This window comes from Ovis aries, chromosome 11 (assembly GCF_016772045.2).
Source record: "Ovis aries strain OAR_USU_Benz2616 breed Rambouillet chromosome 11, ARS-UI_Ramb_v3.0, whole genome shotgun sequence".
Classification (NCBI taxonomy): domain Eukaryota; kingdom Metazoa; phylum Chordata; class Mammalia; order Artiodactyla; family Bovidae; genus Ovis; species Ovis aries.
Window position 1 is genome coordinate 1,624,232 of NC_056064.1, and position 23,811 is coordinate 1,648,042.

General features: G+C 38.5%; 1 pseudogene; it reads right to left on the reverse strand.

The window, feature by feature from the left end:
• Nucleotides 1–21,151: 21,151 nt before the first annotated feature.
• Nucleotides 21,152–22,344, reverse strand: LOC101119063 (RNA-binding protein with serine-rich domain 1-like; annotated as a pseudogene).
• Nucleotides 22,345–23,811: the final 1,467 nt, after the last annotated feature.

Here is a 23,811-nt window from a genome sequence, read left to right on the forward strand (position 1 = left end):
AAAAAACCACCCCAATCCTGTGGGATTCAGTAAAAGCATTACTAAGAGGAAGGTTCACAGAAATACATGCATACCTCAAGAAACAAGAAAAATATCAAATAAATAACTGAAATTTACACCTAAAGAAACTAGATAAAGAAGAAATGAAGAACCCCAAAGTTAGCAGAAGGAAATAAATCATAAAAATCAGTGCAGAAATAAATGAAAAATAAACAAGGGAAACTATACCAAAAATCAACAAAAATAAAAGCTGGTTCTTTGATAAGATAAATAAAATAGACATACCATTAGCCACACTCAGCAAGAAATAATGGGAGAAGTAATAAATTTAAAATGAATAAAAGTGAAAATGGAGGAATCATAACAGACAATGCAGAAACACAAAGGATCATAACAGACTACTATCTCAGCATTAATATGCCAATAAAATGGACAACTTGGGAGAAATGGACAAAGTCTTAGAAAAGTGTAACCATCCAAAACTGAACCAGGAAGTAGTAGAAAATCTTAACAGACCCATCAAAAGCATGGAAATCAAAGTTATAATCAAAAATCTTCCAACAAACAAAAGTCCAGGACCAGATGGCTTCACAGTTGAATTGTAAGAAAAATTTAGAGAAGAACTAACAACCATTTTAATGATATTCTTCCAGAAAATTGCACAGGAAGATAAACACTGAAACTCATTCTATGAGGCCATCATCACCCTAATATCAAATCAGACAAAGATGCCACAAAAAAAAAAAAAAAAAGAAGAAGAAGAAGCAGAAGAAGAAAAAGAAAATTACAGGCCAATATCACTGATGAACATAGGTACAAAAATCCTCAACAAAAATATAACAAACAGAATCCAACAGCATTTTAAAAAGATCATTCATCATGACTAAGTGGGCTTTATCCCAGAGATACAAAGATTCTTCAATATTCCCAAATCAATCAATGTGATATACCACATTAACAAATAGAAAGATAAAAAAAAAAAAACACATGTTTATCTCAATAGATGCAGAGAAAGCCTTTGACAAAATTCAGCACCCGTTTATGATTAAAAAAATAAAAATAATAACAGAAAGCAGACACAGAAGGAACTTACCTCAACATAATAAATTCATATATGATAAACCCACAGCAAATATTATCCTCAATGGTGAAAACCTGAAAGCATTTCCTCTAAAGTCAGAAACAAGACAAGGGTACCCACTCTCACCACTACTATTCCTCATAGTTTTGGCAGTCTTAACCACAGCAATCAGAAAAGAGAAAAGAATTCCAGATTTGAAAAGAAGAAGTAAAACTCTCACTATTTGCGGATGACATGATTCTCTACATAGAAAACCCTAAAGAGAGTACCTGATAATTACTAGAGCTAATCAATGCATATAGTAAAGTTGCAGGATAGAACATTAATACACAGAAATCGCTTGCAGTCCTGTACACTAACAATGAGAAAACAGAAAGAGAAATTAAGGAAACTATCATATTCACCACTGTAACAAAAAGAATGAAACACCTAGAAATAAATTTACCCAAAGAAACAAAAGACCTATATATAGAGAAAACTATAAGACACTGATTAAAGACACTGAAGATGATGCAAATAGATGGAGAAATATACTATGTTCATGGATCAAAAGAATCAATATAGTGAAAATGAGTATGCTACCAAAAGTGATATATAGATTCAGTGCAGTCCCTATCAAGCTACCAATGGTATTTTTCACAAAAGTAAAGCAAACAAGTTCATAATTTGCATGGAAACACAAAAAATCCTCACATAGATAAACCATTCTTGAGAAAGAAGATGAAACTGGAGAAATCAACCTGGTTGACTTCAGACTACACTACAAAGATAGAGTCATCAAGACAGTATGTTACAGGCACAAAGACAGAAATATAGATCAATTGAACAAAGTAGAAAGCCCAGAGATGAATCCACACAACTATGGGCACTTATCTTTGACAAAGGAGGCACAAACATACAATGGAGAAAAGATAATCTCTTTAACAAGTGGTGCTGGCAAAAGTGGTCAACCATCTATAAAAGAATGAAACTAGAACACTTTCTAACACCATACACAAGAATAAACTCAAAATGGATTAAAGATCTAAATGTAAGACTCAAAACTGTACAACTCTTAGAGTAAAACATAAGCAGGATACTCTCTGACATAAATCACAGCAAGATCCTCTATGACCCACCGCCCAGAGTAATGGAAATAAAAGCAAAAATAAACAAATGGGACCTAATTAAACTTAAAAACTTTTGCACAATGAAGGAAAGTATAAGCAAGGTGAAAAGGCAGCTTTCAGAATGGGAGAAAATAATAGCAAATAAAACATCTGACAAATAATTAATCTCCAAAATATGCAAGCAGCTCATGTAGCTCAATACCAGAAAAATAAAAGACCCAATCAAAAAATGAGCCAAAGAACTAAACAGACATTTCTCCAAAGAAGACATACAGATGGCTAACAAACACATGAAAAGATGCTCAACATCACTCATTATCAGAGAAATGCAAATCAAGACCACAAGGAGGTAGCATTTCACACCAGACAGAATGGCTGCTCTTCAAAAGTCTACAAACGATAAATCCTGGAGAGAGTGTGGAGAAAAGGGAACCCTCTTACACTGTTGGCAGTCGTGCAAACAGCCACTGTGGAGAGCAGTGTGGAGATTCCTTAAAAAACTGGAAACAGAACTGCCATATGACCCAGCAATCTCACTGCTGGGCATACACACTGAGGAAACCAGAATTCAAAGAGACATGTGAACCCCAATGTTCATTGCAGAACTGTCTACAATCGGTAGGACATGAAAGAAACCTAGATGTTCATCAGCAGATGAATGGTTAAGAAAGTTGTGGTGCATATACACAATGGAATGTTACTCTGCTATTAAAAGGAATGCATTTAAATCAGTTGTAATGAGGTGGATAAAACTGAAACCTATTATACAGAGTGAAATAAGTCAGAAAGAAAAACATCAGTACAGTACATTAACATGTATGTATGGAATTTAGAAAGATGGTTATAATGGCCCTATGTGCAAGATGACAGAAGCGACACAGATGTAAAATCAGAGTTTGGGACTCAGTGGAAAAAGGCAAGGGTGGGGTGATTTGAGAAAATAGCACTGAAACATGTATATTACCATATTTAAAATAGATGAACAGTCCAAGTTCAATGCATGAAATAGGGCACTCAAAGCTGGTGCACTAGAACAACCCAGAGGGATGGGATGGGGAGGGAGGTGGCAGGAGTTTACAGGAAGGGGAGACATATGTATACCCATGATTGATTCATGTCAATGAATGGAAAAACCACCACAATATTGTAAAGTAGTTTGTTTTCTATTAAAATAAATTAATTAATTAAAAAAGAAAAAGAAAATGTACTGTATCTGGGAATCAAATTAGGCCCTAACCTCAAATTATCTACTCAAATGTGTCTTCTCTTGCACATTGCTCCCTGAATACTGCAAGATAATTCCGCCTAGATATATATGTTCAGTACCACTTGAGCTCCCAATCTGAAATAAAAATCAAGATATATTTTAAGGCAGATTAATTTTCTCTGTTGAAATTCTATATCTTGTGTTTAGAGTTGTTAAATGAGTAACACCACAAATACAATGATTGGATATAACATATGTAATATGTTGATTATAAATCATGGCATAAAGGACCAATATATGTAATAAATTAAAAAAAATAGAGAAGGGGATTTACACCTTTGTTAACTGGTTTCAGACTCATATTTAAGCATCTGTGATTTTTTTTATGGTTTTCTGTCTCAGCATTAAATTCCATTCTTCCTGTGTTTTTAACCACCACTTGATGTGCGTGAAGTGAGTATGGCGGAAAATTCAGAAAAATCAAGCATTTAGAATCCTATATAGAATGAAGGAAAATAAAAATTCAGTAGGCTGAACAACAACAACAAAATCTAGTCCTGCATCAGCCTACTTTCAATAACAAAATCCATTTCATTAATTAAATTTAATCTAACTCTAGCCCAATCATACATGAAACTCCTTTTTCAGGGCTCAATTTTCACAAACTTCCACAAATTTCTATATCCATATTAGTTTGCCCCTATTCTTCCGCCCCAAATCAACCAACTTTAGAATAAATCTAACTCTTTTTCTTTGTCAAAAATGCACGTTCATTCCTCGTGCCTTCATTATATCAAAATACGTCTGTTATTGTTTTAGTAGATTTAATTACATGTATTATAATTTTAACCCCTAAAAATCGCAATCTCTAGCATACACCATGAAGTAAGCAATTGTAAACTCTGTTATGCCACTAGATCTGATTGGACTTATGAACATACTCTATAACTTCTATTTGAAATGAGCTAGGTGTTCAGATGCTAGTGGTAAAGAACCTGTCTGCCAATGAAATTAGATGTAATGGACTCAGGTTAAATCCCTGGGATGGGATGATACCCTGGAGGAGGGCCTGGCAATCCTCTCCAGCAATCTTGCCTGGAAAATCCCATGGACAGAGAAGCCTGGTGGGTTACATACAGTCCATAGTGTTGCAAAGAGTCAGACATGACTAAGCAGACACAGATGTTCAATGAATTCTCATCATTTAGATTCACAAAGGTTAGTTTTCATTCCAATTCCAAAGAAAGGCATGCCAACGAATGCTCAAACTATTCCACAATTGCACTCATCTCACATGCTAGTAAAGTAATGCTCAAAATTCTCCAAGCCAGACTTCAGCAATATGTGAACCGTGAACTTCCTGATGTTCAAGCTGGTTTTAGAAAAGGGAGAGGAACCAGAGATCAAATTGCCAAAATCCACTGGATCATGGAAAAAGCAAGAGAGTTCCAGAAAAACATCTATTTCTGCTCTATTGACTATGCCAAAGCTTTTCACTGTGTGGAACACAATAAACTGTGGAAAATTCTGAAAGAGATGGGAATACCAGACCACCTGACCTGCTTCTTGAGAAATCTGTATGCAGGTCAGGAAGCAACAGTTAGAACTGGACATGAAACAACAGACTGGTTCCAAATAGGAAAAGGAGTATGTCAAGGCTGTATATTGTCACCCTGCTTATTTAACTTATATGCAGAGTACATCATGAGAAACGCTGGACTGGAAGAAACACAAGCTGGAATCAGATTGCCAGGAGAAATATCAGTAACCTCAGATATGCAGATGACACTACCCTTATGGCAGAAAATAAAGAGGAGCTAAAAAGCCTCTTGATGAAAGTGAAAGAGGAGAGCAAAAATGTTGGCTTAAAGCTCAACATTCAGAAAACGAAGATCATGGCATCCGATCCCATCACCTCATGGGAAATAGATGGGAAAACAGTGGAAACCATGTCAGACTTTATTGTTTTTGTTTTTGTTTTTTTTTTTTTTTGGGGGGGGGGTGTGGCTCCAAAATCACTGCAGATTTTAAATTAAAAGACTGCAGCCATGAAATTAAAAGATGCTTAATTAAAAGATGCTTAATGGCATGCGTCTTTTAAGAGACACTTACTCCTTGGAAGAAAAGTTATGATCAACTTAGACAGCATATTCAAAAGCAAAGACATTACTTTGGCGACTAAGGTCCGTCTAGTCAAGGCTATGGTTTTTCCTGTGGTCATGTATGGATGTGAGAGTTGGACTGTGAAGAAGGCTGAGCGCTGAAGAATTGATGCTTTTGGACTGTGGTGTTGGAGAAGACTCTTGAGAGTCCCTTGGACTGCAAGGAGATCCAACCAGTCCATCGTGAAGGAGATCAACCCTGGGATTTCTTCGGAAGGAATGATGCTAAAGCTGAAACTCCAGTACTTTGGCTACCTCATGCGAAGAGTTGACTCATTGGAAAAAAACTCTGATGCTGGGAGGGATTGGGGGCAGGAGGAAAAGGGGATGACCGAGGATGAGATGTCTGGATGGCATCACTGACTCGATGAACGTGAGTCTGGGTGAACTCTGGGAGATGGTGATGGACAGGGAGGCCTGGCATGTTGCAATTCATGGGGTCACAAAGAGTTGGACACGACTGTGCGACTGAACTGAACTGAGCAAAATTTGTTACCAAAAATCCCAGAAAGTGTTTTAAATAGACATATCAAAAACACAGTTATTCTCAAAAGAGTTCACTTGAAAACTCATATGTCATTTACCTTTATTTTATAGCTTTTGAAAATCAGACCATGTTCTTTTGTGTGGTTTAGTTTGTTTTATTTGTTGACAATTGCCATCATTAACAGTTAAATGCCAGCAAATATGGAAAACTCAGCAATGGCCACATGACTGGAAAAGGTCAGTTTTCATTCCAGTCCCAAAGAAAGACAATGCCAAAGAATGCTCAAACTACCACATAATTGCAATCATCTCACATACTAGTAAAGTAAGTCTCAAAATTCTCCAAACCAGGCTTCAACAGTACATGAACCACAAACTTCCACATGTTCAAGCTGGATTTCGAAAAGGCAGAGGAACCAAAGATCAAATTGCCAACATCCACTGGATTATCAAAAAACCAAGCGAGTTCCACAAAAAATCCCATCTACTTCTGCTTTATTGACTACACAAAAGCCTTTGACTGTGTGGATCACAACAAACTGTGGAAAATTCTTCAAGAGTTGGGGATACCAGACCACCAGACCTGCCTCTTGATAAATCTACATGCAGGTGAGGAAGCAACAGTTAGAAGTGGACATGGAACAACAGACTGGTTCCAAATAAGGACAGGATTACATCAAGGCTGTATATTATCACCCTGCTTCTGTTACTTATATGCAGAGTACATCATGAGAAATGCTGGGCTGGATGAAGTACAAACTGGAATCAAGATTTCTGGGAGAAATATCAATAATCTCAGATATGCAGATGACACCACCCTTATGGCAGAAAATGAAGAACTAAAGAACCTGTTGATGAAAGTGAAAGAACAGAGTGAAAAAGTTTTCTTAAAACCCAACTTTCAGAAAACTAAGGTCATGGCATCTGGTTCCATCACTTCTGGGCAAAATGATGGGGAAACAGTGGAAACAGTGACAGAATTTATTTTGGGGGGGATTCAAAAGCACTGCAGATAGTGCCTGCAGCCCTGAAATTAAAAGACACGTGATCCTTGCAGCAAAATCTATGAACAACCTAGACAGAATTTTAAAAAGCAGAGACATTACTTAGCCAACAATAGTCCATCTGGTCAAAACTAGTTTCTCCAGTAGTCATATATGGATGTTAAAGTTGGACTGTAAAGAAAGTTTAGCACCAAAGAATTTATACTTTAGAATCGTGGTGTTGGAGAAGACTCTTGAGAGTCTCTTGGACTGCAAGGAGGTCCAACCAGTCCATCCTAAAGGAAATCGGTCCTGAATATTCATTGGAAGGACTAAAGCTAGGAACTGATTCATTTCGCCACCTGATGGGAAGAACTGACTCTTTTGAAAAGGCCTTGATGCTGGGAAAGATTGAAGGCAGAAGAAGAAGGGGATGACAGAGAATGAGATGGTTGGATGGCATCACTGACTTAATGGACATGATTTTCAGTAAACTCTAGGAGTTGGTGATGGACAAGGAGGCCTGATGTGCTGCAGTCCATGAGGTTGCAAAGTATCAGACAGGACTTAGCAAATGAACAACAAAAAACCTAGGTACAATAAAATATGTCTTCGTTAAATTATCCATAAAGTTTAAGCTATGCTTAATATCAGATATTTACTTAATGATAAGAATTTCCTAGGTCACAGGAACATGAAATTTCTTCTGACTAGTATCTATCTATCTATCTATCTATCTATCTATCTATCTACATATATATGTATATATATACATATATAAGTTTGTATTTGTAAGTTTAAAACTCCTCTGTTTTTCTCAGTCTCATGGACTTTACAAGATCAGACAAGTTCCTGAGAGTCCACATAGAACATTGAAATTTTAAAGGCATGTGTAGGGAAATGCAAGTTCTTCATAGAAAACATGCTTCTTCTAATTGCATATGTTAAAACAAGCAATATAGCCATTGTCAGTGATTTAAAAACAATAGTAGCAAAGAACAGCAATAAACACTCATATTCACATGCCTCATTTCCAGAGAAACATGAATCAACATTCAAATTACTAAGAGCATTTGTACATGTGTGTTTGTCATCAATCCGCCTCTTTGCTATCTGTGGACTTTACCGTGCCAGGCTCCTTCGTCTATGGGATTCTCCAGATAAGAACACTAGAGGGTACGTGTTTTCGTGCCCTCCTCTGGGGATCTTCCTGGTCCAGGGATTGAACCCGCATCTCTTATGTTTCCTGCACTAGCAGATGCGTTCTTTACCACTAGCACCACCTGGAAAGCCCATTAATGAATGTCATAACTAGAAAAAGAAAACAGGATTTAGACTCAGGTTCCAAGACGTTCACACACACACACCAAAATTCTCATTTTGATATAATAGCAGAGCTATTGATTTCAGAGAGTCAAGAGGTCAAACAGTATTACGAAAAAAGTAATTTTTTTGTTTTTTTCATTTATGGGAGTTGAAGATCTTCCAGTTTTGCAAATATACCCTATCAGGATTAGAAGATGGAACAAAGCTCTGATAAACTAGTATTCAAGTTTGGTATTGTTAAATATTAAGCAAGTAAACAAACCAATGCAATGCAAATTTGCCTTTCAGTACCACAGTTTCTTATCCCCAGAAAGGGAGATTCCCAACTAGTGCTCCATAAGGCAGGACAAAGCCAAAAATTAAGCTTGAATCCAAAGTGGAGACTCCAATCAGTGCCCCATGAGAGCTGGGGCAGATGACTAAGCTTTTGTTCAAAAAGAGAAATCCTAACCAATATTCAGAAAGCCTTCTTCAGCGATCAATACAAAGAAATAGAGGAAAAGAACAGAATGGGAAAGACTGGAGATTTCTTCAAGAAAATTAGAGATACCAAGGGAACATTTCATCCAAAGATGGGCTCGATAAAGGACAGAAATGGTATGGACTTAACAGAAGCAGAAGATATTAAGAAGAGATGGTAAGAATACACAGAAGAACTGTACAAAAGGGATCTTCACCACCTGGATAATCACGATGGTGTGATCACTCATCTAGAGCCAGACATTCCGGAATGTGAAGTCAAGTGGGCCTTAGAAAGCATCACTACAAACAAAGCTAGGGGAGGTGATGGAATTCCAGTAGAGCTATTTTAAATCCTGAAAGATAATGCTGTGAAAGTGCTGCACTCAATATGCCAGCAAATTTGGAAAACTCAGCAGTGGCCACAGGACTGGAAAAGGTCACTTTTCATTCCAATTCCAAAGAAAGGCGATGTGTTTTTTAGCCATCCGTATGTCTTCTTTGGAAAATGTCTATTTAGTTCTTTGGCCCATTTTTTGATTGGGTCGTTTATTTTTCTGGAATTGAGCTGCATAAGTTGCTTGTATATTTTTGAGATTAGTTGTTTGTCAGTTGCTTCATTTGCTATTATTTTCTCCCATTCAGAAGGCTGTCTTTTCACCTTGCTTATATTTTCCTTTGTTGTGCAGAAGCTTTTAATTTTATTTAGATCCCATTTGTTTGTTTTTGCTTTTATTTCCAGAATTCTGGGAGGTGGATCATAGAGGATCCAACAAACACATGAAAAGATGCTGAACATCACTCATTATTAGAGAAATGCAAATCAAAACCACAATGAGGTACCACTTCACACCAGTCAGAATGGCTGCGATCCAAAAATCTGCAAGCAATAAATGCTGGAGAGGGTGTGGAGAAAAGGGAACCCTCCTACACTGTTGGTGGGAATGCAAACTAGTACAGCCACTATGGAGAACAGTGTGGAGATTCCTTAAAAAATTGCAAATAGAACTACCTTATGACCCAGTAATCCCACTGCTGGGCATACACACCGAGGAAACCAGAATGGAAAGAGACACATGTACCCCAATGTTCATCGCAGCACTGTTTATAATAGCCAGGACATGGAAACAACCTAGATGTCCATCAGCAGATGAATGGATAAGAAAGCTGTGGTACATATACACAATGGAGTATTACTCAGCCATTAAAAAGAATTCATTTGAATCAGTTCTGATGAGATGGATGAAACTGGAGCCAATTATACAGAGTGAAGTAAGCCAGACAGAAAAACACCAATACAGTATACTAACACATATATATGGAATTTAGAAAGATGGCAATGACGACCCTGTATGCAGGACAGCAAATGAGACACAGATGTGTATAACGGACTTTTGGACTCAGAGGGAGAGGGAGAGGGTGGAATGATTTGGGAGAATGGCATTCTAACATGTATACTATCATGTAAGAATCGAATCGCCAGTCTATGTCTGACGCAGGATACAGCATGCTTGGGGCTGGTGCATGGGGATGACCCAGAGGGATGTTATGGGGAGGGAGGTGGGAGGGGGTTCATGTTTGGGAATGCATGTAAGAATTAAAGATTTAAAAAATAAAATAAAATAAAATAAAAGCTCTGAAAAAAAAAAAAAACAAAAAAAAAAAACAAAGAAAGGCAATGCCAAAGAATGCTCAAACTACCACACAATTGCACTCATCTCACATGCTAGTAAAGTAATGCTCAAAATTCTCCAAGCCAGACTTCAGCAATACGTGAACTGTGAACTCCCTCATTTTCAAGCTGGTTTTAGAATAGGCAGAGGAACCAAAGATTAAATTGCCAAAGTCCACTGGATCATGGATAAAGCAAAAGAGTTCCAGAAAAACATCTATTTCTGCTTTATTGACTATGCCAAAGCCTTTGACTGTATGGATCACAATAAATTGTGGAAAATTCTGAAAGAGATGGGAATACCAGACCACCTAACCTGCTTCTTGAGAAATCTGTATGCAGGTCAGGAAGCAACAGTTAGAACTGGACATGGAACAACAGGCTGGTTCCAAATAGGAAAAGGAGTACGTCAATGCTGTATATTGTCACCCTGCTGATTTAACTTATATGCAGAGTACATCATGAGAAACGCTGGACTGGAAGAAACACAAGCTGGAATCAAGATTGCCAGGAGAAATATCAATAACCTCAGATATGCAGAAGACACCACCCTTATGGCAGAAAGTGAAGAGGAACTAAAAAGCCTTTTGATGAAAGTCAAAGTGGAGAGTGAAAAATTTGGCTTAAAGCTCAACATTCAGAAAATGAAGATCATGGCATCTGGTCCCATCACTTCGTGGGAATAGATGGGGAAACAGTGGAAACAGTATCAGACTTTATTTTTGGGGGTTCCAAAATCACTGCAGATGGTGATTGCAGCCATGAAATTGAAAGACTCTTACTCCTTGGAAGAAAAGTTATGACCGACCTAGATAGCATACTGAAAAGCCCAGACATTACTTTGCCGACTACGGTCTGTCTAGTCAAGGCTATGGTTTTTCCAGTAGTCATGTATGGATGTGAGAGTTGGACTGTGAAGAAGGCTGAGCGCCGAAGAATTGATGCGTTTGAACTGTGGTGTTGGAGAAGACTCTTGAGGGTCCCTTGGGCTGGAAGGAGATCCAACCAGTCCATTCTGAAGGAGATCAACCCTGGGATTTCTTTGGAAGGAATGATGCTAAAGCTGAAACTCCAAAACTTTGGCCACCTCATGCAAAGAGTTGACTCATTGGAGAAGACGTTGATGCTGGGAGAGATTGGGGGCAGGAGGAGAAAGGGACGACTGAGAATGAGACGGCTGGATGGCATCACTGACTCGATGGATGTGAGTCTGAGTGAACTCTGGGAGTTGGTGATGGACAGGGAGGCCTGGCGTGCTGTGATACATGGGGTCGCAAAGAGTCGGACACAACTGAGCGACTGAATTGAACTTAACTGAACTGATTCCGTTACAGTCAAAGCCAATACAATAGGGTAGGATACCTTTGTGTTGTCGCACGTGAACTGTGTTATTTATCAAAGGAGTCTTAACCATCCAATTCTAATGCCTTGTTCCTGAAAGTTTGTTGCTATGAGCTGTATGTTACACTAGGATTCGTGACCTCCAGAGGAGAGAATTTCAATCCAGGGACAGAGACAAGGCTTGACTACTTAGAGCTTTTTGTGTAGCAAATTGTTATCAAAATATTATAGAGATAGGGAAATACAGAAAGAGTGCCCCCTTGATAGTTTATAGCAAGATGTTTTATGTCTGTTCTAAAGCTATTAATCAGATAAGAGAGACACCTCAAGGCTGAGGGAGTTTCACCAGGCCCCTCTCCCACAATACACACTTTTGAGATAGGATGGCATAAGGTGTGTCATCTTCTGGTCATAAAACAACTGACATGAATACTGGTTTGTTGAACAATTATCATCCCAAGGTCTGAGAAAAGAAAAAATTTAGTCTTAGGTGGAACCATTTTGAAGAAAGGCAAATTCCAAAGCAAATACATAGTTTCATTAACATAAGAAAGATGCATTGGTTAGCTTAAGGCAGAACAAGGTGTCCTCAACACAGAATTAAAGGAAACCTCTTCTAATTTTGTGTAGAAAAGGAAAAAAAAAATACATCTGCCACTTTCAGTTTACTTCCTCCTGCCACTGGGGACCTCTGGTCTTCCTGCCTGTTATCTCTCATTCCCTTTACCAATACAATTAAAATAATCATGGGCCAAAAATGCTTCATCAGCAGCAAGCAGCTACAGCTGCTCTTGAAACAAATGTTCTCATAGAGCTTCTTGAGAGGGGCCAATGTGCTATGGGAATGATGCCCATTTGGGACTGGGCTCTACATTGGCCACGGAAATTGTTACTGAACGAAAACTTAGATCTGCTCACCCATGCATAGTAAAGCCAATCCAATGACCTTGGGTTCTGATGATGGAAAGTGCAGCATCTATTGTAAGATACCATACAAGGTGTCCAGGACAATTAATGCTCAAGAGCCTGAACTCCCCAATGAGTTTCAGCAAAAAGCAAAGTGAGGCAGGAATTGTCCCAGAGTATGTGATCAGCTCATGCACAATTCTTTGACTGGTTGATGGTGAGGTAGCAGGGTGATGTCCAAAGGGTTAACATTTTCAATTCTTAGGCACCAGCAGGTCTTGGGGCTATGCACTCATGGTCATCAGGTAGCTAATTTCTTCCATTTTGCAGCAGTTTTGACACCTGCAAAGCAATTCAGGAAATGTTCATCAGACATTATTACATTTCAGAGGGGAGCTAAAGCAGAGGATATAGGAGAAAGATGTGTCCCATGAAGGCCCCGTATGGTCCTCCATGGTTACAATTTGTCTCACACAATATATGCTCTTCTTTAATGGGTCTCTGCCATTTCATCTTAGTAACTATTGATGACATTGTCATTTCTTTAGCAGAGATGGCATTAGTTGTCAGTGTGGTACAGTAATTTGCTGATTATTGAATAGCTATACAGTCTATATTCTTCAGCCCTCTTGTAGTTAGTTTTGGCCATAGGACTTCTTTGGCTAATGAATATGAAGGAAATATACACAGCCTGAGTTAAAAACAAAAACAAAAACAAAAACTTCAAGTAGGATAACATCATTAGAGAGCTAATCCTCTAACTTACATCAGAATTTGTACAAGTAAGAAATAAAACTTTATTGTGTTAAGGAAGAGAGATTACAAGACTAAGGTTATTACAATTGTAACCGTAGTTACAATGAGTGTAACTAAGGTTACACTCATTAACATTAACTAATATTCAGAGTACATCATGAGAAATACTGGGCTGGATGAGGCACAAGCTGAAATCAAGACTGCTGGGAGAAATATCAATAACCTCAGATATGCAGATGACACCACTCTTATGTCAGAGAGTGAAGAAGAACTAAAGAGCCTCTTGATGAAAGTGAAAGAGGAGAGTGAAAAAGTTGGCTTAAAGCTCAGCATTCAGAAAACTAAGATCATGGCATCCAGTCCCATCACTTCATGGCAAATAGATGGGGAAACAGTGCAAACGGTGGCTGACTTTATTTCTGGGGCTCCAAAATTACTCCAAAATTACTCCAAAATCAGATGGTGATTGCAGCCATAAAATTAAAAGGCACTTACTCCTTGGAAGGAAGTTATGACCAACCTAGAAAGCATATTAAAAAGAAGAGACATTACTTTGTCAACAAAGGTCAGTCTAGTCAAGGCTATGTTTTTTCCAGTGGTCATGTGTGGATGTGAAAATTGGACTATAAAGAAAGCTGAGCACTGAAGAATTGATGCTTTTGAATTGTGATGTTGGAGAAAACTCTTGGTAGTCCCTTGGACTGCAAGGTGATCCAACCAGTCCATCCTAAAGGAGATCAGTCCTGGGTGTTCATTGGAAGGACTTAAGTTGAAGCTGAAACTCCAGTACTTTGGCCACATGATGAGAAGAGCTGACTCATTGGAAAAGACCCTGATGCTGGGAAAGATTGAGGGCAGGAGCAGAAGGAGATGACAGAGGATGAGATGGTTGGATGGCATCATCGACTCGATGAACATAGGTTTGGGTAAAAGTCCAGGAGTTGGTGATGGACAGGGAGGCCTGGCGTACTGCGGTTCATGGGGTCGCAAAGAGTCGGACGCTACTGAGCAACTGAACTGTACATTTATTTTATTTGGTTTAGCACAATGAGCTTCATGGTTCTAGTGAGTTTATGACAAAGATGAGTTTTGCCCCATTTTTATTGACCATTTGACTTTGACTTCATTAGTATGTGACATAACCTTTCTACACGGTATTAGAAGTGACTAAGATTTGTAATCATTTAGAGAAGGAAATGGCAACCCACTCCAGTGTTCTTGCCTGGACGCCGGAGCCTGATGGGCTGCCGTCTATGGGGTCGCACAGAGTCGGACACGACTGAGGTGACTTAGCAGCAGCAGCAGCAGGATCATGTTGACCTCATGCGAAGAGTTGACTCATTGGAAAAGACTCTGATGCTTGGAGGGATTGGGGGCAGGAGAAGAAGGGGACGACCGAGGATGAGATGGCTGGATGGCATCATGGACTCCATGGACATGAGTCTGAGTGAACTCCAGGTGTTGGTGATGGACAGGGAGACCTGGTGTGCAGCGATTCATGGGGTTGCAAAGAGTTGGACATGACTGAGTGAACTGAACTGAACTGAGAATCATATTAGGCCTTTTCCAAGTCCATGTAGATTGTAGCATTGGTTTCAAAACTTTCTCCTTTTTGTTTATCAGGGTTGCTCCTTGTCTTTAATGAGTACTGGCTTTTATGACTTTAGTTATAAAGTTTAAGATAAATAAATTCTTATACAATTAAAAAAAAAATAGAGAAAAAGGACACAATTTTACCCAAGCTGTATATTCTAGAAATTAGGTATACTTCTGATTGGAGAAATCATTCTAGTAGTGAGACCATTTTTACCTCTATGATACAAAACCTAGTACAGTGACTTAGAAACAATAGGTGCTTAAAACATATTTACTAAAATGCACCTTTAAATATATTTATATTTTCTTTTAAATTATTTGCTTCCTGAGGGTAAAGACTGTTACATTTTTGTGCTCTGTATGATGCTGTGATCATATTAGAAGTTTGGCAAACATTTAATTCAAATTTAATAAGTGAGGCTGACAGTGATCAAATTTGGGAGATATAGTTGCTGAGCCAGAGTTCCCAAGAAGTGCAGGTCCAGCTGGAATTACTTTGGTCATATTTTTCTTATAGAACAAGATATATTTTCTCACTTATCTACATATGTCTGTTGCCCTCTTGACATGAACATCACAATTAGCAATTCAATATGTCTCCTTTGTTGTTATTGTTGTTGAGTCACAGTCATGTCCCACTCTTTGAAACCCCATGTCCTGAAGCACACCAGGCTTCCTATCCTTCAGCACCACCAAGAGTTTGATCAGTCTCACATCCATTGAGCCAAGGATGCCATACAACCATCTCATCCTCTCTTGACCCTTCTTCTCCCGCCTACAATCTTTCTGAGCATCAGGGTCTTTTCCAATGAATCACATCTTCTCATCAAGTGGCCAAAGTATTGGAGTTTCAGCTTCAGCCCCAGTCCTTCCAATGAATATTCAGGGTTGATTTCCTTTAGGATTGACTGATTTGATTTCCTTCCTGCCCAAGGGACTCTCAAGAGTCCCTTGAGACTCACAAGGACTCTCACCACAGTTCAAAGACATCAATTATTTGGTGCTCAGACTTTTATATTGTCCAGCTCTCACATCCATAAATGACTACTGGAAAAACCATAGTTTTGACTTTACAGACCTTTGTAGTCAAAGTAATCTTTTCTTTTTAACATGTTGTCTAGGTATGACTCCCCCCCCCCCCCCCGCCAAAGGTGCAAGCGTCTTTTAATTTCATGGATGCAGTCACTGTCCACAGTGACTTTGGAGCCCAAGAAAATAAAGTCTGTCACTGTTTCCATTGTTTCTCCATCTATTTGACATGAAGACATGGGACCAGAAGTCATGATCGCAGTGTTCTGAATTTTGAGTTTTAAGCCATCTCTTTCACTCTTCTGGATGATCCAGAGAGATGACATGGGGTGGGAGGTGGGAGGGGGTTCAGGATTGGGAACTCATGTACACCCGTAGCTGATTCATGTCAATGTATGGCAAAACCAATACAGTATTGTAAAGCAAAATAAAGTAAAAATAAAAAAAAAAATAAAAAGTGGGTCTTTAATTCCTCCTCACTTTCTGCCACAAGGCTGGTGTCACCTACTTATCTGAAGTTATTGATATTTCTCTCCACAGTCTTGATTCCCACTTGTGCTTCATCTAGCCCATCATTTTGAATGATGTATTCTGCATAGTCGTTAAATAAGCAGGATGACAATATACAGCCTTGATGTACTTCTTTTCCTATTTGGAACCAGTCTGTTGTTTCATGTCCAATTATAACTGTTGCTTCTTGACTTGCATGCAGTTTTCTCAGGAGGCAAATGAGGTGGTCTGGTATTCCCATCTTTTTCAGAAATTTCCATAGTTTATTTTGATCAACACAGTCAAATGTTTTAACATAGTCAAGAAACAGAAGTAGATGTTTCTCTGTAATTCTCTAGCTTTTTCTATGATCCAACAGATGTTGACAATTTTATCTCTGATTCCTCTGTGTTTTCTAAATCAACATGTACATCTGGAAATTCTCAGTTCGCATACTGTTGAAGCCTAGCTTGAAGGATTTTGAGTATTACTTTGGTAGGATGTGAAATGAACACAGTTTTGTGGTAGAACATTCTGCATTTCGCTTATTTGGGATTGGGATAAAAACAGACTTTTTCCAGTCTGTTTATAACTGCTGTGTTTTCCAAATGTGTTGGCATGTTGAGTGCAGCACTTTCACAATATCATCTTTTAGGATCTTAAATAGTGTAGCTGGAATTCTATCACATCCACTAGCTTTGTTCCTAGTGATGCTTCCTAAGGCCCACTTTACTTCACACCCCAGGATATGTGACTCTAAGTGAATGATAACACCACTGTGGTTATTGGGTCAAGACCTTTTTTGTATAGATCTTCTGTGTATTCTTGCCACTTGTACTTAATATTTTCTGCTTCTTTTAGTTCAATAGCTTTTCTGCCCTTTCTTGTGCCTATCTTTTCACGAAATGTTCCCTTGGTATCTCTAATTTTCTTGATGAGATCTCTAGTCTTTCCAAGTCTATTGTTTTCCTCTGTTTCTTTGCATTGATCACTTAAGAAGGCTTTCTTATCTCTCCTTGATATACTATGGAGCTCTGCTTTCAGATGAGTATACTTTTCCTTTTCTCCTTTGCTTTTCACTTCTCTTCTTTTCACAGCTATTTCTAAGGCCTCCTCAGACAACTATTTTGTCTTTTTGTTTTTCTTTCTCTTGGGGATGGTTTTGGTCACCACCTTCTGTACAATGTTACAAACATAGGTCCTCAGGCACACTGTCTATCTGATCTAACACCTGGAATATATTTTTCACTTCCACTGTTTAATCATAAGGGATTTGATTTACCTGAATGGCCTAATGGTTTTCTGTACATTCTTCAGTTTAAGTCTAAATCTCTCCTTTTTGTAACTCAATTAACTATAGCATTTAGTAATGTGTTTGTTTTACTCTAACTTTAGGATGTTCTTGCTTGATGAATAGTGATACAATTTTTTTTTTTTTTTAGTTTTTATATGATTTCTACTTATGCAGTGTCATGCAAAAGTTGTAATATTTTATCATGAATCTTGAAATACTGGATTCTGATAATTATTTTTTAAATAGAAATTTAAAAGTATTTCTTGGTAACATTTCTAATATTTTCAGAGTTTAAACATCATATTGTTGATTCTTCTAATTAATTCATGTTTTACAAATTCTTTCTAGTCATCTAATACTGTGTTAAGTTTCAGAAATGTGAAAAAAAAATCGTATAAAACATTTATCTCAAGGAACTCATGATCCAGTCAGGAAGATATGCATAAACTCAAAATGTCAATGTCTTGGTGAATACTCGCATTAGATTACTTAGGAGGAGAGAGGAGGGTTTAAACCTAATACTACTCATAAGCAGATTAAGGCAAATGGAAGTGAAGAAAGAGGGGATAAGGTTATAAAAATCTAAAAAGTGAGTTATTTCCTAAAGATGTTATCACATAGTATAAGAACTTGTGTAGAATTTCAGGCATACAGAACAGCATAGGAGGCAAACACAACTTATATCCTTTGATATACATTCATCCTGACAAAATAATGTTTCAGGATATACAGGAGAAAGAAGGGAATTAGATTAGAGGGTTGCAGGATCATATGACAAAATACCAAATTAGAATTACACTTTTGGCTAACAGGAAATAAGTTGTGAAGTGTTTTTAAAAGAGTTGCACAAGCAGTTAGGGTAATTTGTAATATTAAGTTTCATAATAAGGAAACAATCATATATTTGATTACTGTTTCTATCATCTTTATGCCTTATTAAATATGTTAATTTTAACTCAAACATTACAGAATGTACAGTAGTTGATTAAAACTCTGGTTGTGTTTTACAGTAAGAAACCAAATCTGGGTTTTCTATCTTTGTATATTCAGATTATTATGAAGGCCTTTATTTTTTAGAAATTTAATTGTATTAATACTGATAATCCAGAGGATTTTTTAGATATTTCCCCAATTTTAGTGACTAGCTAAGGGGATTTCCTTCTACTGCAACTTCTGGTGTTTAGTTAGCATCATAGGGATGTTTTGCTAACTGCTGTTCTATGGCTTCCTTGCTCATATGCCCAGTAATATTTTGCTAGTCTCAGACCATCTTTCCCATCACTGCTGTCTCCCTTACTCTGATAATCCTCAGGCAACCCACAGATGTGTTCCTGTATATCACCAAATTCTTTCCCATTTCTGTCTACTTTTCACTGAGGGGTACAACAGAAAACCCCACAGATGTGTTCCTGTATATCATCAAATTCTTTACCATTTCTGTCTACCTTTCACTGAGGGGTACAACAGAAAACCTGATTGGGGTCCTAGGGACAGTTCTGTTTGTATCTGATAGTTATTCTCTTCTCAGATAGGGTAGATTAGGATAGTTACACAAATAGTTTTGAAAATCTCACTAGGGGATTGTAGATAGAAAGGGAAATGTAAGGAATTTGAGAAGACCACTATAATTTAATGATCACTTGGGAAAGCTATCAGAATATTGTGAAAAGAAACAGACTTCAGTTCAGTTCAGTTCACTTGCTCAGTCATGCTTTACAGTAAAACCATAAGTGAAAGCATACAATTTGCCTCAGGCCATTAAGTGAAAAAATAGGACCTACATCCTGTTGATTGAGGTCAGCAAGATAATGATCCTAAGGAAATGCTTTTTGTACCTACAAAGGACATAAAAATAAGGGAAAGGAGACATGCCAAAGTAGATGACCCTCATTATAGTGAAATTGGAGATGATGTGACATATTTTAGCATATGTAAGCACCCTTTTTCTGATTTGAATAACACTATGACGGCTCTCCTTTCCCTGCTGTGTCCACAAATCCTTTTGATCTGTGTCTCCTTTCTCTAGGTCTGTGTCTCCACTCCTTCCGAGTAAATAGATTCATCAGTACTGCTTCATTTTTTTTTCCCCCCTAGATTCCATATATATGCTTTAATATATTTACTTTTCTCTTTCTGGAATTACTCTGTATAACAGACTCTAGGTTCATCTACCTCATGAAAACTGGTTCAAATTCATTCCTTTTTTTGTCTAAGTAATGTTACAGTGAATACGCGTACCACAACTTATTTATCCATTCATCTGTGGATGGACATCTAGGTGGCTTCCATGTCCTATCTATTGTAAATTGTGCTGCAATTAACATTGGGATACATATGTCATTTTTCCCCCAGTCCTAGATTTATTCAACACAATTATTTTACTCTACACAACAAAGTACAAACCCAACCTCATTTAAAATGCTACAAAGTTACAAAACTCAAAACAGGAAATTTATAGTACTGAATGCATAGTAAAAGCCAAAAAGGCAAAGTACATGTTGCCAGGGTAACCTGGAAGACCACCGTGAATATCAACACAACAGAATGGGGGCAGAATGGAAGACTGGGGCGTGGGGGTGGGGGTGTTGTTCAGTAATTACCAGGCAGAACTTACTTTCAACTCACCAATTTCAGAGAGATGGGGAGATGTGTGAATGTGTGCCAGTGCACACACATATGTACATCTGAAAAGAACCGTCTGGGGCAGAAAATGGTGGGGTGTTTGTGTTTGACCTTAGCGGTCAGAAAAAGACTCAGACAGGGGAACAGGGCCAGACTAACAGTTCTTGAAGTTGCATAAAAGCAAGCCTTTCCTGTGGGACTCCATACCATATGGGCCACTAGTCATGTGTAGAATGGGAAAATGTGCTTCCAGGCAGGGGCTGTACCAACACCTGGGGTCCTCTGCTCAACCCTGCTGGCTTTTCCGCTAAGCTGACTCTCAGGATCTAAAAATGTGTAAGCTCTTTAGAAAATTGGAGGGCATATTTGCAAGCACGACCCCAAACCCACATCACTCCTACTGTGGGAACTCTACTACCTGGGGAGACAGTCTCAATCACTGCCTCCACCTCCAAAGCCTATCCCCAAGGGAGAGATTTATTTCCTATTATCTCCTTTTAGCTAGAAAACTGACAAGAGTAAGCTGGATGGGATCTAATCCACAAGGGCTGATCTTCAGCGTCCCTGCTTATCCAGAGTATTGGGAGCTGAAAATCTCGGTTGGTGGCGGCAGCAAAGGAAGCAGGAGTGCTGTCACACGGAGGACCTGCAGCAAGGGAAACACGACCTTCTCCAAATCCGTGGGGGTGGCCTTCAGTGCATGGGAGGCGGTATGCTCTCGGGAGAGCTGAATCGCCTGGGGGTGGCCAAGGCCAGAGGGCCAGCACAGTGGTGGTGGTGATCTCCTGGCCATCCATTTGTGCTCTGTCCATGTGCTTCAGAGCCTTCTCAGCCTCATCTGAATTCTCAAATTCCACATGTGTGTAATCTTTAGAGAGATGAGGGTGCATCCTTTCCACAGGAATGTCAATCATTTTAGTTTTCCTATAGGCGGAGAATATCTCCATGATGTGATCCTGGTCACATTCCTGGTGAGCTTCCTAATGTGTACTTTGGTGGGTTTTGGGAAAGACTCCGCTTTTTCCTTTCTTTTTCATCTCTTTTGAGTAATTTGGACTTGCAGCTGCAACGCCATCTGTTCTCATGTCTGTGCAGTAACATACATGGAGAGCCAGAGGAGCTGCTGAAGCTGGAGCTGCAGAATGTGCTGGAACTCCCTAAGTGGCTCCAAGCTGAAGACCAACTGGAGCCAGTGCTGGGCTGGAGACTGAACTGAAGGTAGAGTTGGACTGATACCTGGTGCTACTGCTCCCACTGGAACCACTGTGCCTCTCCCCAGTCTTACGCCTGCCATAGTCTTTCTCGCTCTACTCCTTGGTGGACACTCTATCTTTAGAGCAATTCTTGGGCATCTCATCAAAGTGATCTTTACATTTGATGAGAGAAGCTACTCTCAGTTCAGTTCAGTTCAGTTCATTCGCTCAGTCGTGTCCAACTCTTTGCGACCCCATGAATCTCAGCACGCCAGGCCTCCCTGTCCATCACCAACTCCCGGAGTTCACTCAGACTCACGTACATCGAGTCCGTGATGCCATCCAGCCATCTCATCCTCGGCTGTCCCCTTATTCTCCTGCCCCTAATCCCTCCCAGCATCAAAGTCTTCTCCAATGAGTCAACTCTTCACATGAGGTGGCCAAAGTACTGGAGTTTCAGCTTTAGCATCATTCCTTCCAAAGAAATCCCAGGATTGATCTCCTTCAGAAAGGACTGGTTGGATCTCCTTGCAGTCCAAGGGACTCTCAAGAGTCTTCTCTAGCACTGGACTTTTCAAAATTGTTTTCTTTGACTCCTACCAAGCTCTTCTCTTTCACTCCTGATAAATGCATTCTCCCTTTTGAGGTGTTCAAAGCAGCAATGGCTACTTCACCTATCTGAACTCTCATTTCTAACTTGAGTCTGAAAAACGATCCCTAATTGATTGCAATTTATACCAAAGTGTAACATCTTCCCACCACCAGGACCTTCTCCTGCACTCAGCCTCCACATGTGTCTTTTTGATGATTTTCTCAGGATATACACCCAGTAGTGAGACTGTGGGATTCTATGGCAGATTTATGCCTAGTTTTCTGAGGAATCTCTATACTGTTCTCCATAATGGCTGTATCAATTTATATTACCAGCAAGAGTTCAGGAGGGTTCTCTTTTGTTCACATCATTCCAGCACTTATTGTTTACAGACTTTTTTGATGATGGCTCTTTTGGCTGCTGTGAGGTGGGATCTCATTGTACTTTTGATTTGTATATCTTTAATAATAAGCACTGTTGAGCCCCTTTTCATGTGTTTATCAGCCATCTGTATATCTTCTTTGGAGAAATGTCTGTTTCGGTCTTCTGCTCATTTTTTTTGATTGGGTTGTTTTTCTAATATTGAGCTGCCTGAGCCACTTTATATTTTGGAGATTAATCCATTGTCAGTTCGTTCGTTTGCACTTATTTACACATTCTGAGGGTTGTATTTTCATCTTGTTTATAGTTTTCTTTCCTGGGTGAAATCTTTTAGATTTAATTAGATCCCATTTATAAATTTCTTTAGTTTTTAATTCCGTTACTCTTGGAGGTGGATCAAACAGGATCTTTTTGTGATTTATGTCGAAGAGTGTTCTGCCTATGATTTCTTCTAAGAGTTTTATAGTTTCTGGCCTTACATTTACATCTTTAATCTATTTTGAGTTTATGTTTTGTGTATGGTGTTAGAAAGTATTCTAATTTTGTTCTTTTACATGTAACTGTCCAGTTTTCCCAGCATAATTTATTGAAGAGGTTGTCTTTTATCCACTTTATATTCTTCCTTCATTTGTCAAAGATAAGATGCCCATAGGTACATGAGTTTATGTCTGGACTTTCTATCTTGTACCATTGGTCTATATTGCTGTTTTGATGCAAGAACAATACTGCTTTGATTACTGTAGTTTTGTGATATAGTCTGAAGTCAGGAAGATTGATTCTTCCACCTCTGTTTTTCTTTCTTAAGACTCCTTTGACTATTCAGCCTTTTTTTTTTTTCCATACAAATTGTAATTCTTTTTTCTGGTTCTCTGAAAAATGCCATTGGTAATTTGAAAGAGATTGCATTGAATCTCTAGATGTCTTTGGGCAGTATAGTCAATTTCACAAAATTGATTTTTCTAATCTAGTAACATGGAAAATCTATCCATCTGTTTATGTCATCTTTGATTTTTTTCTCATCAGTGTCTTGGAGTTTCCTGAGTGCAGATCTTTTACCTCTTTAAGTAGGTTTATTCCTAGGTATTTTATTATTTTTGTTGCAATGATAAAATTGTTTCCTTAATTTC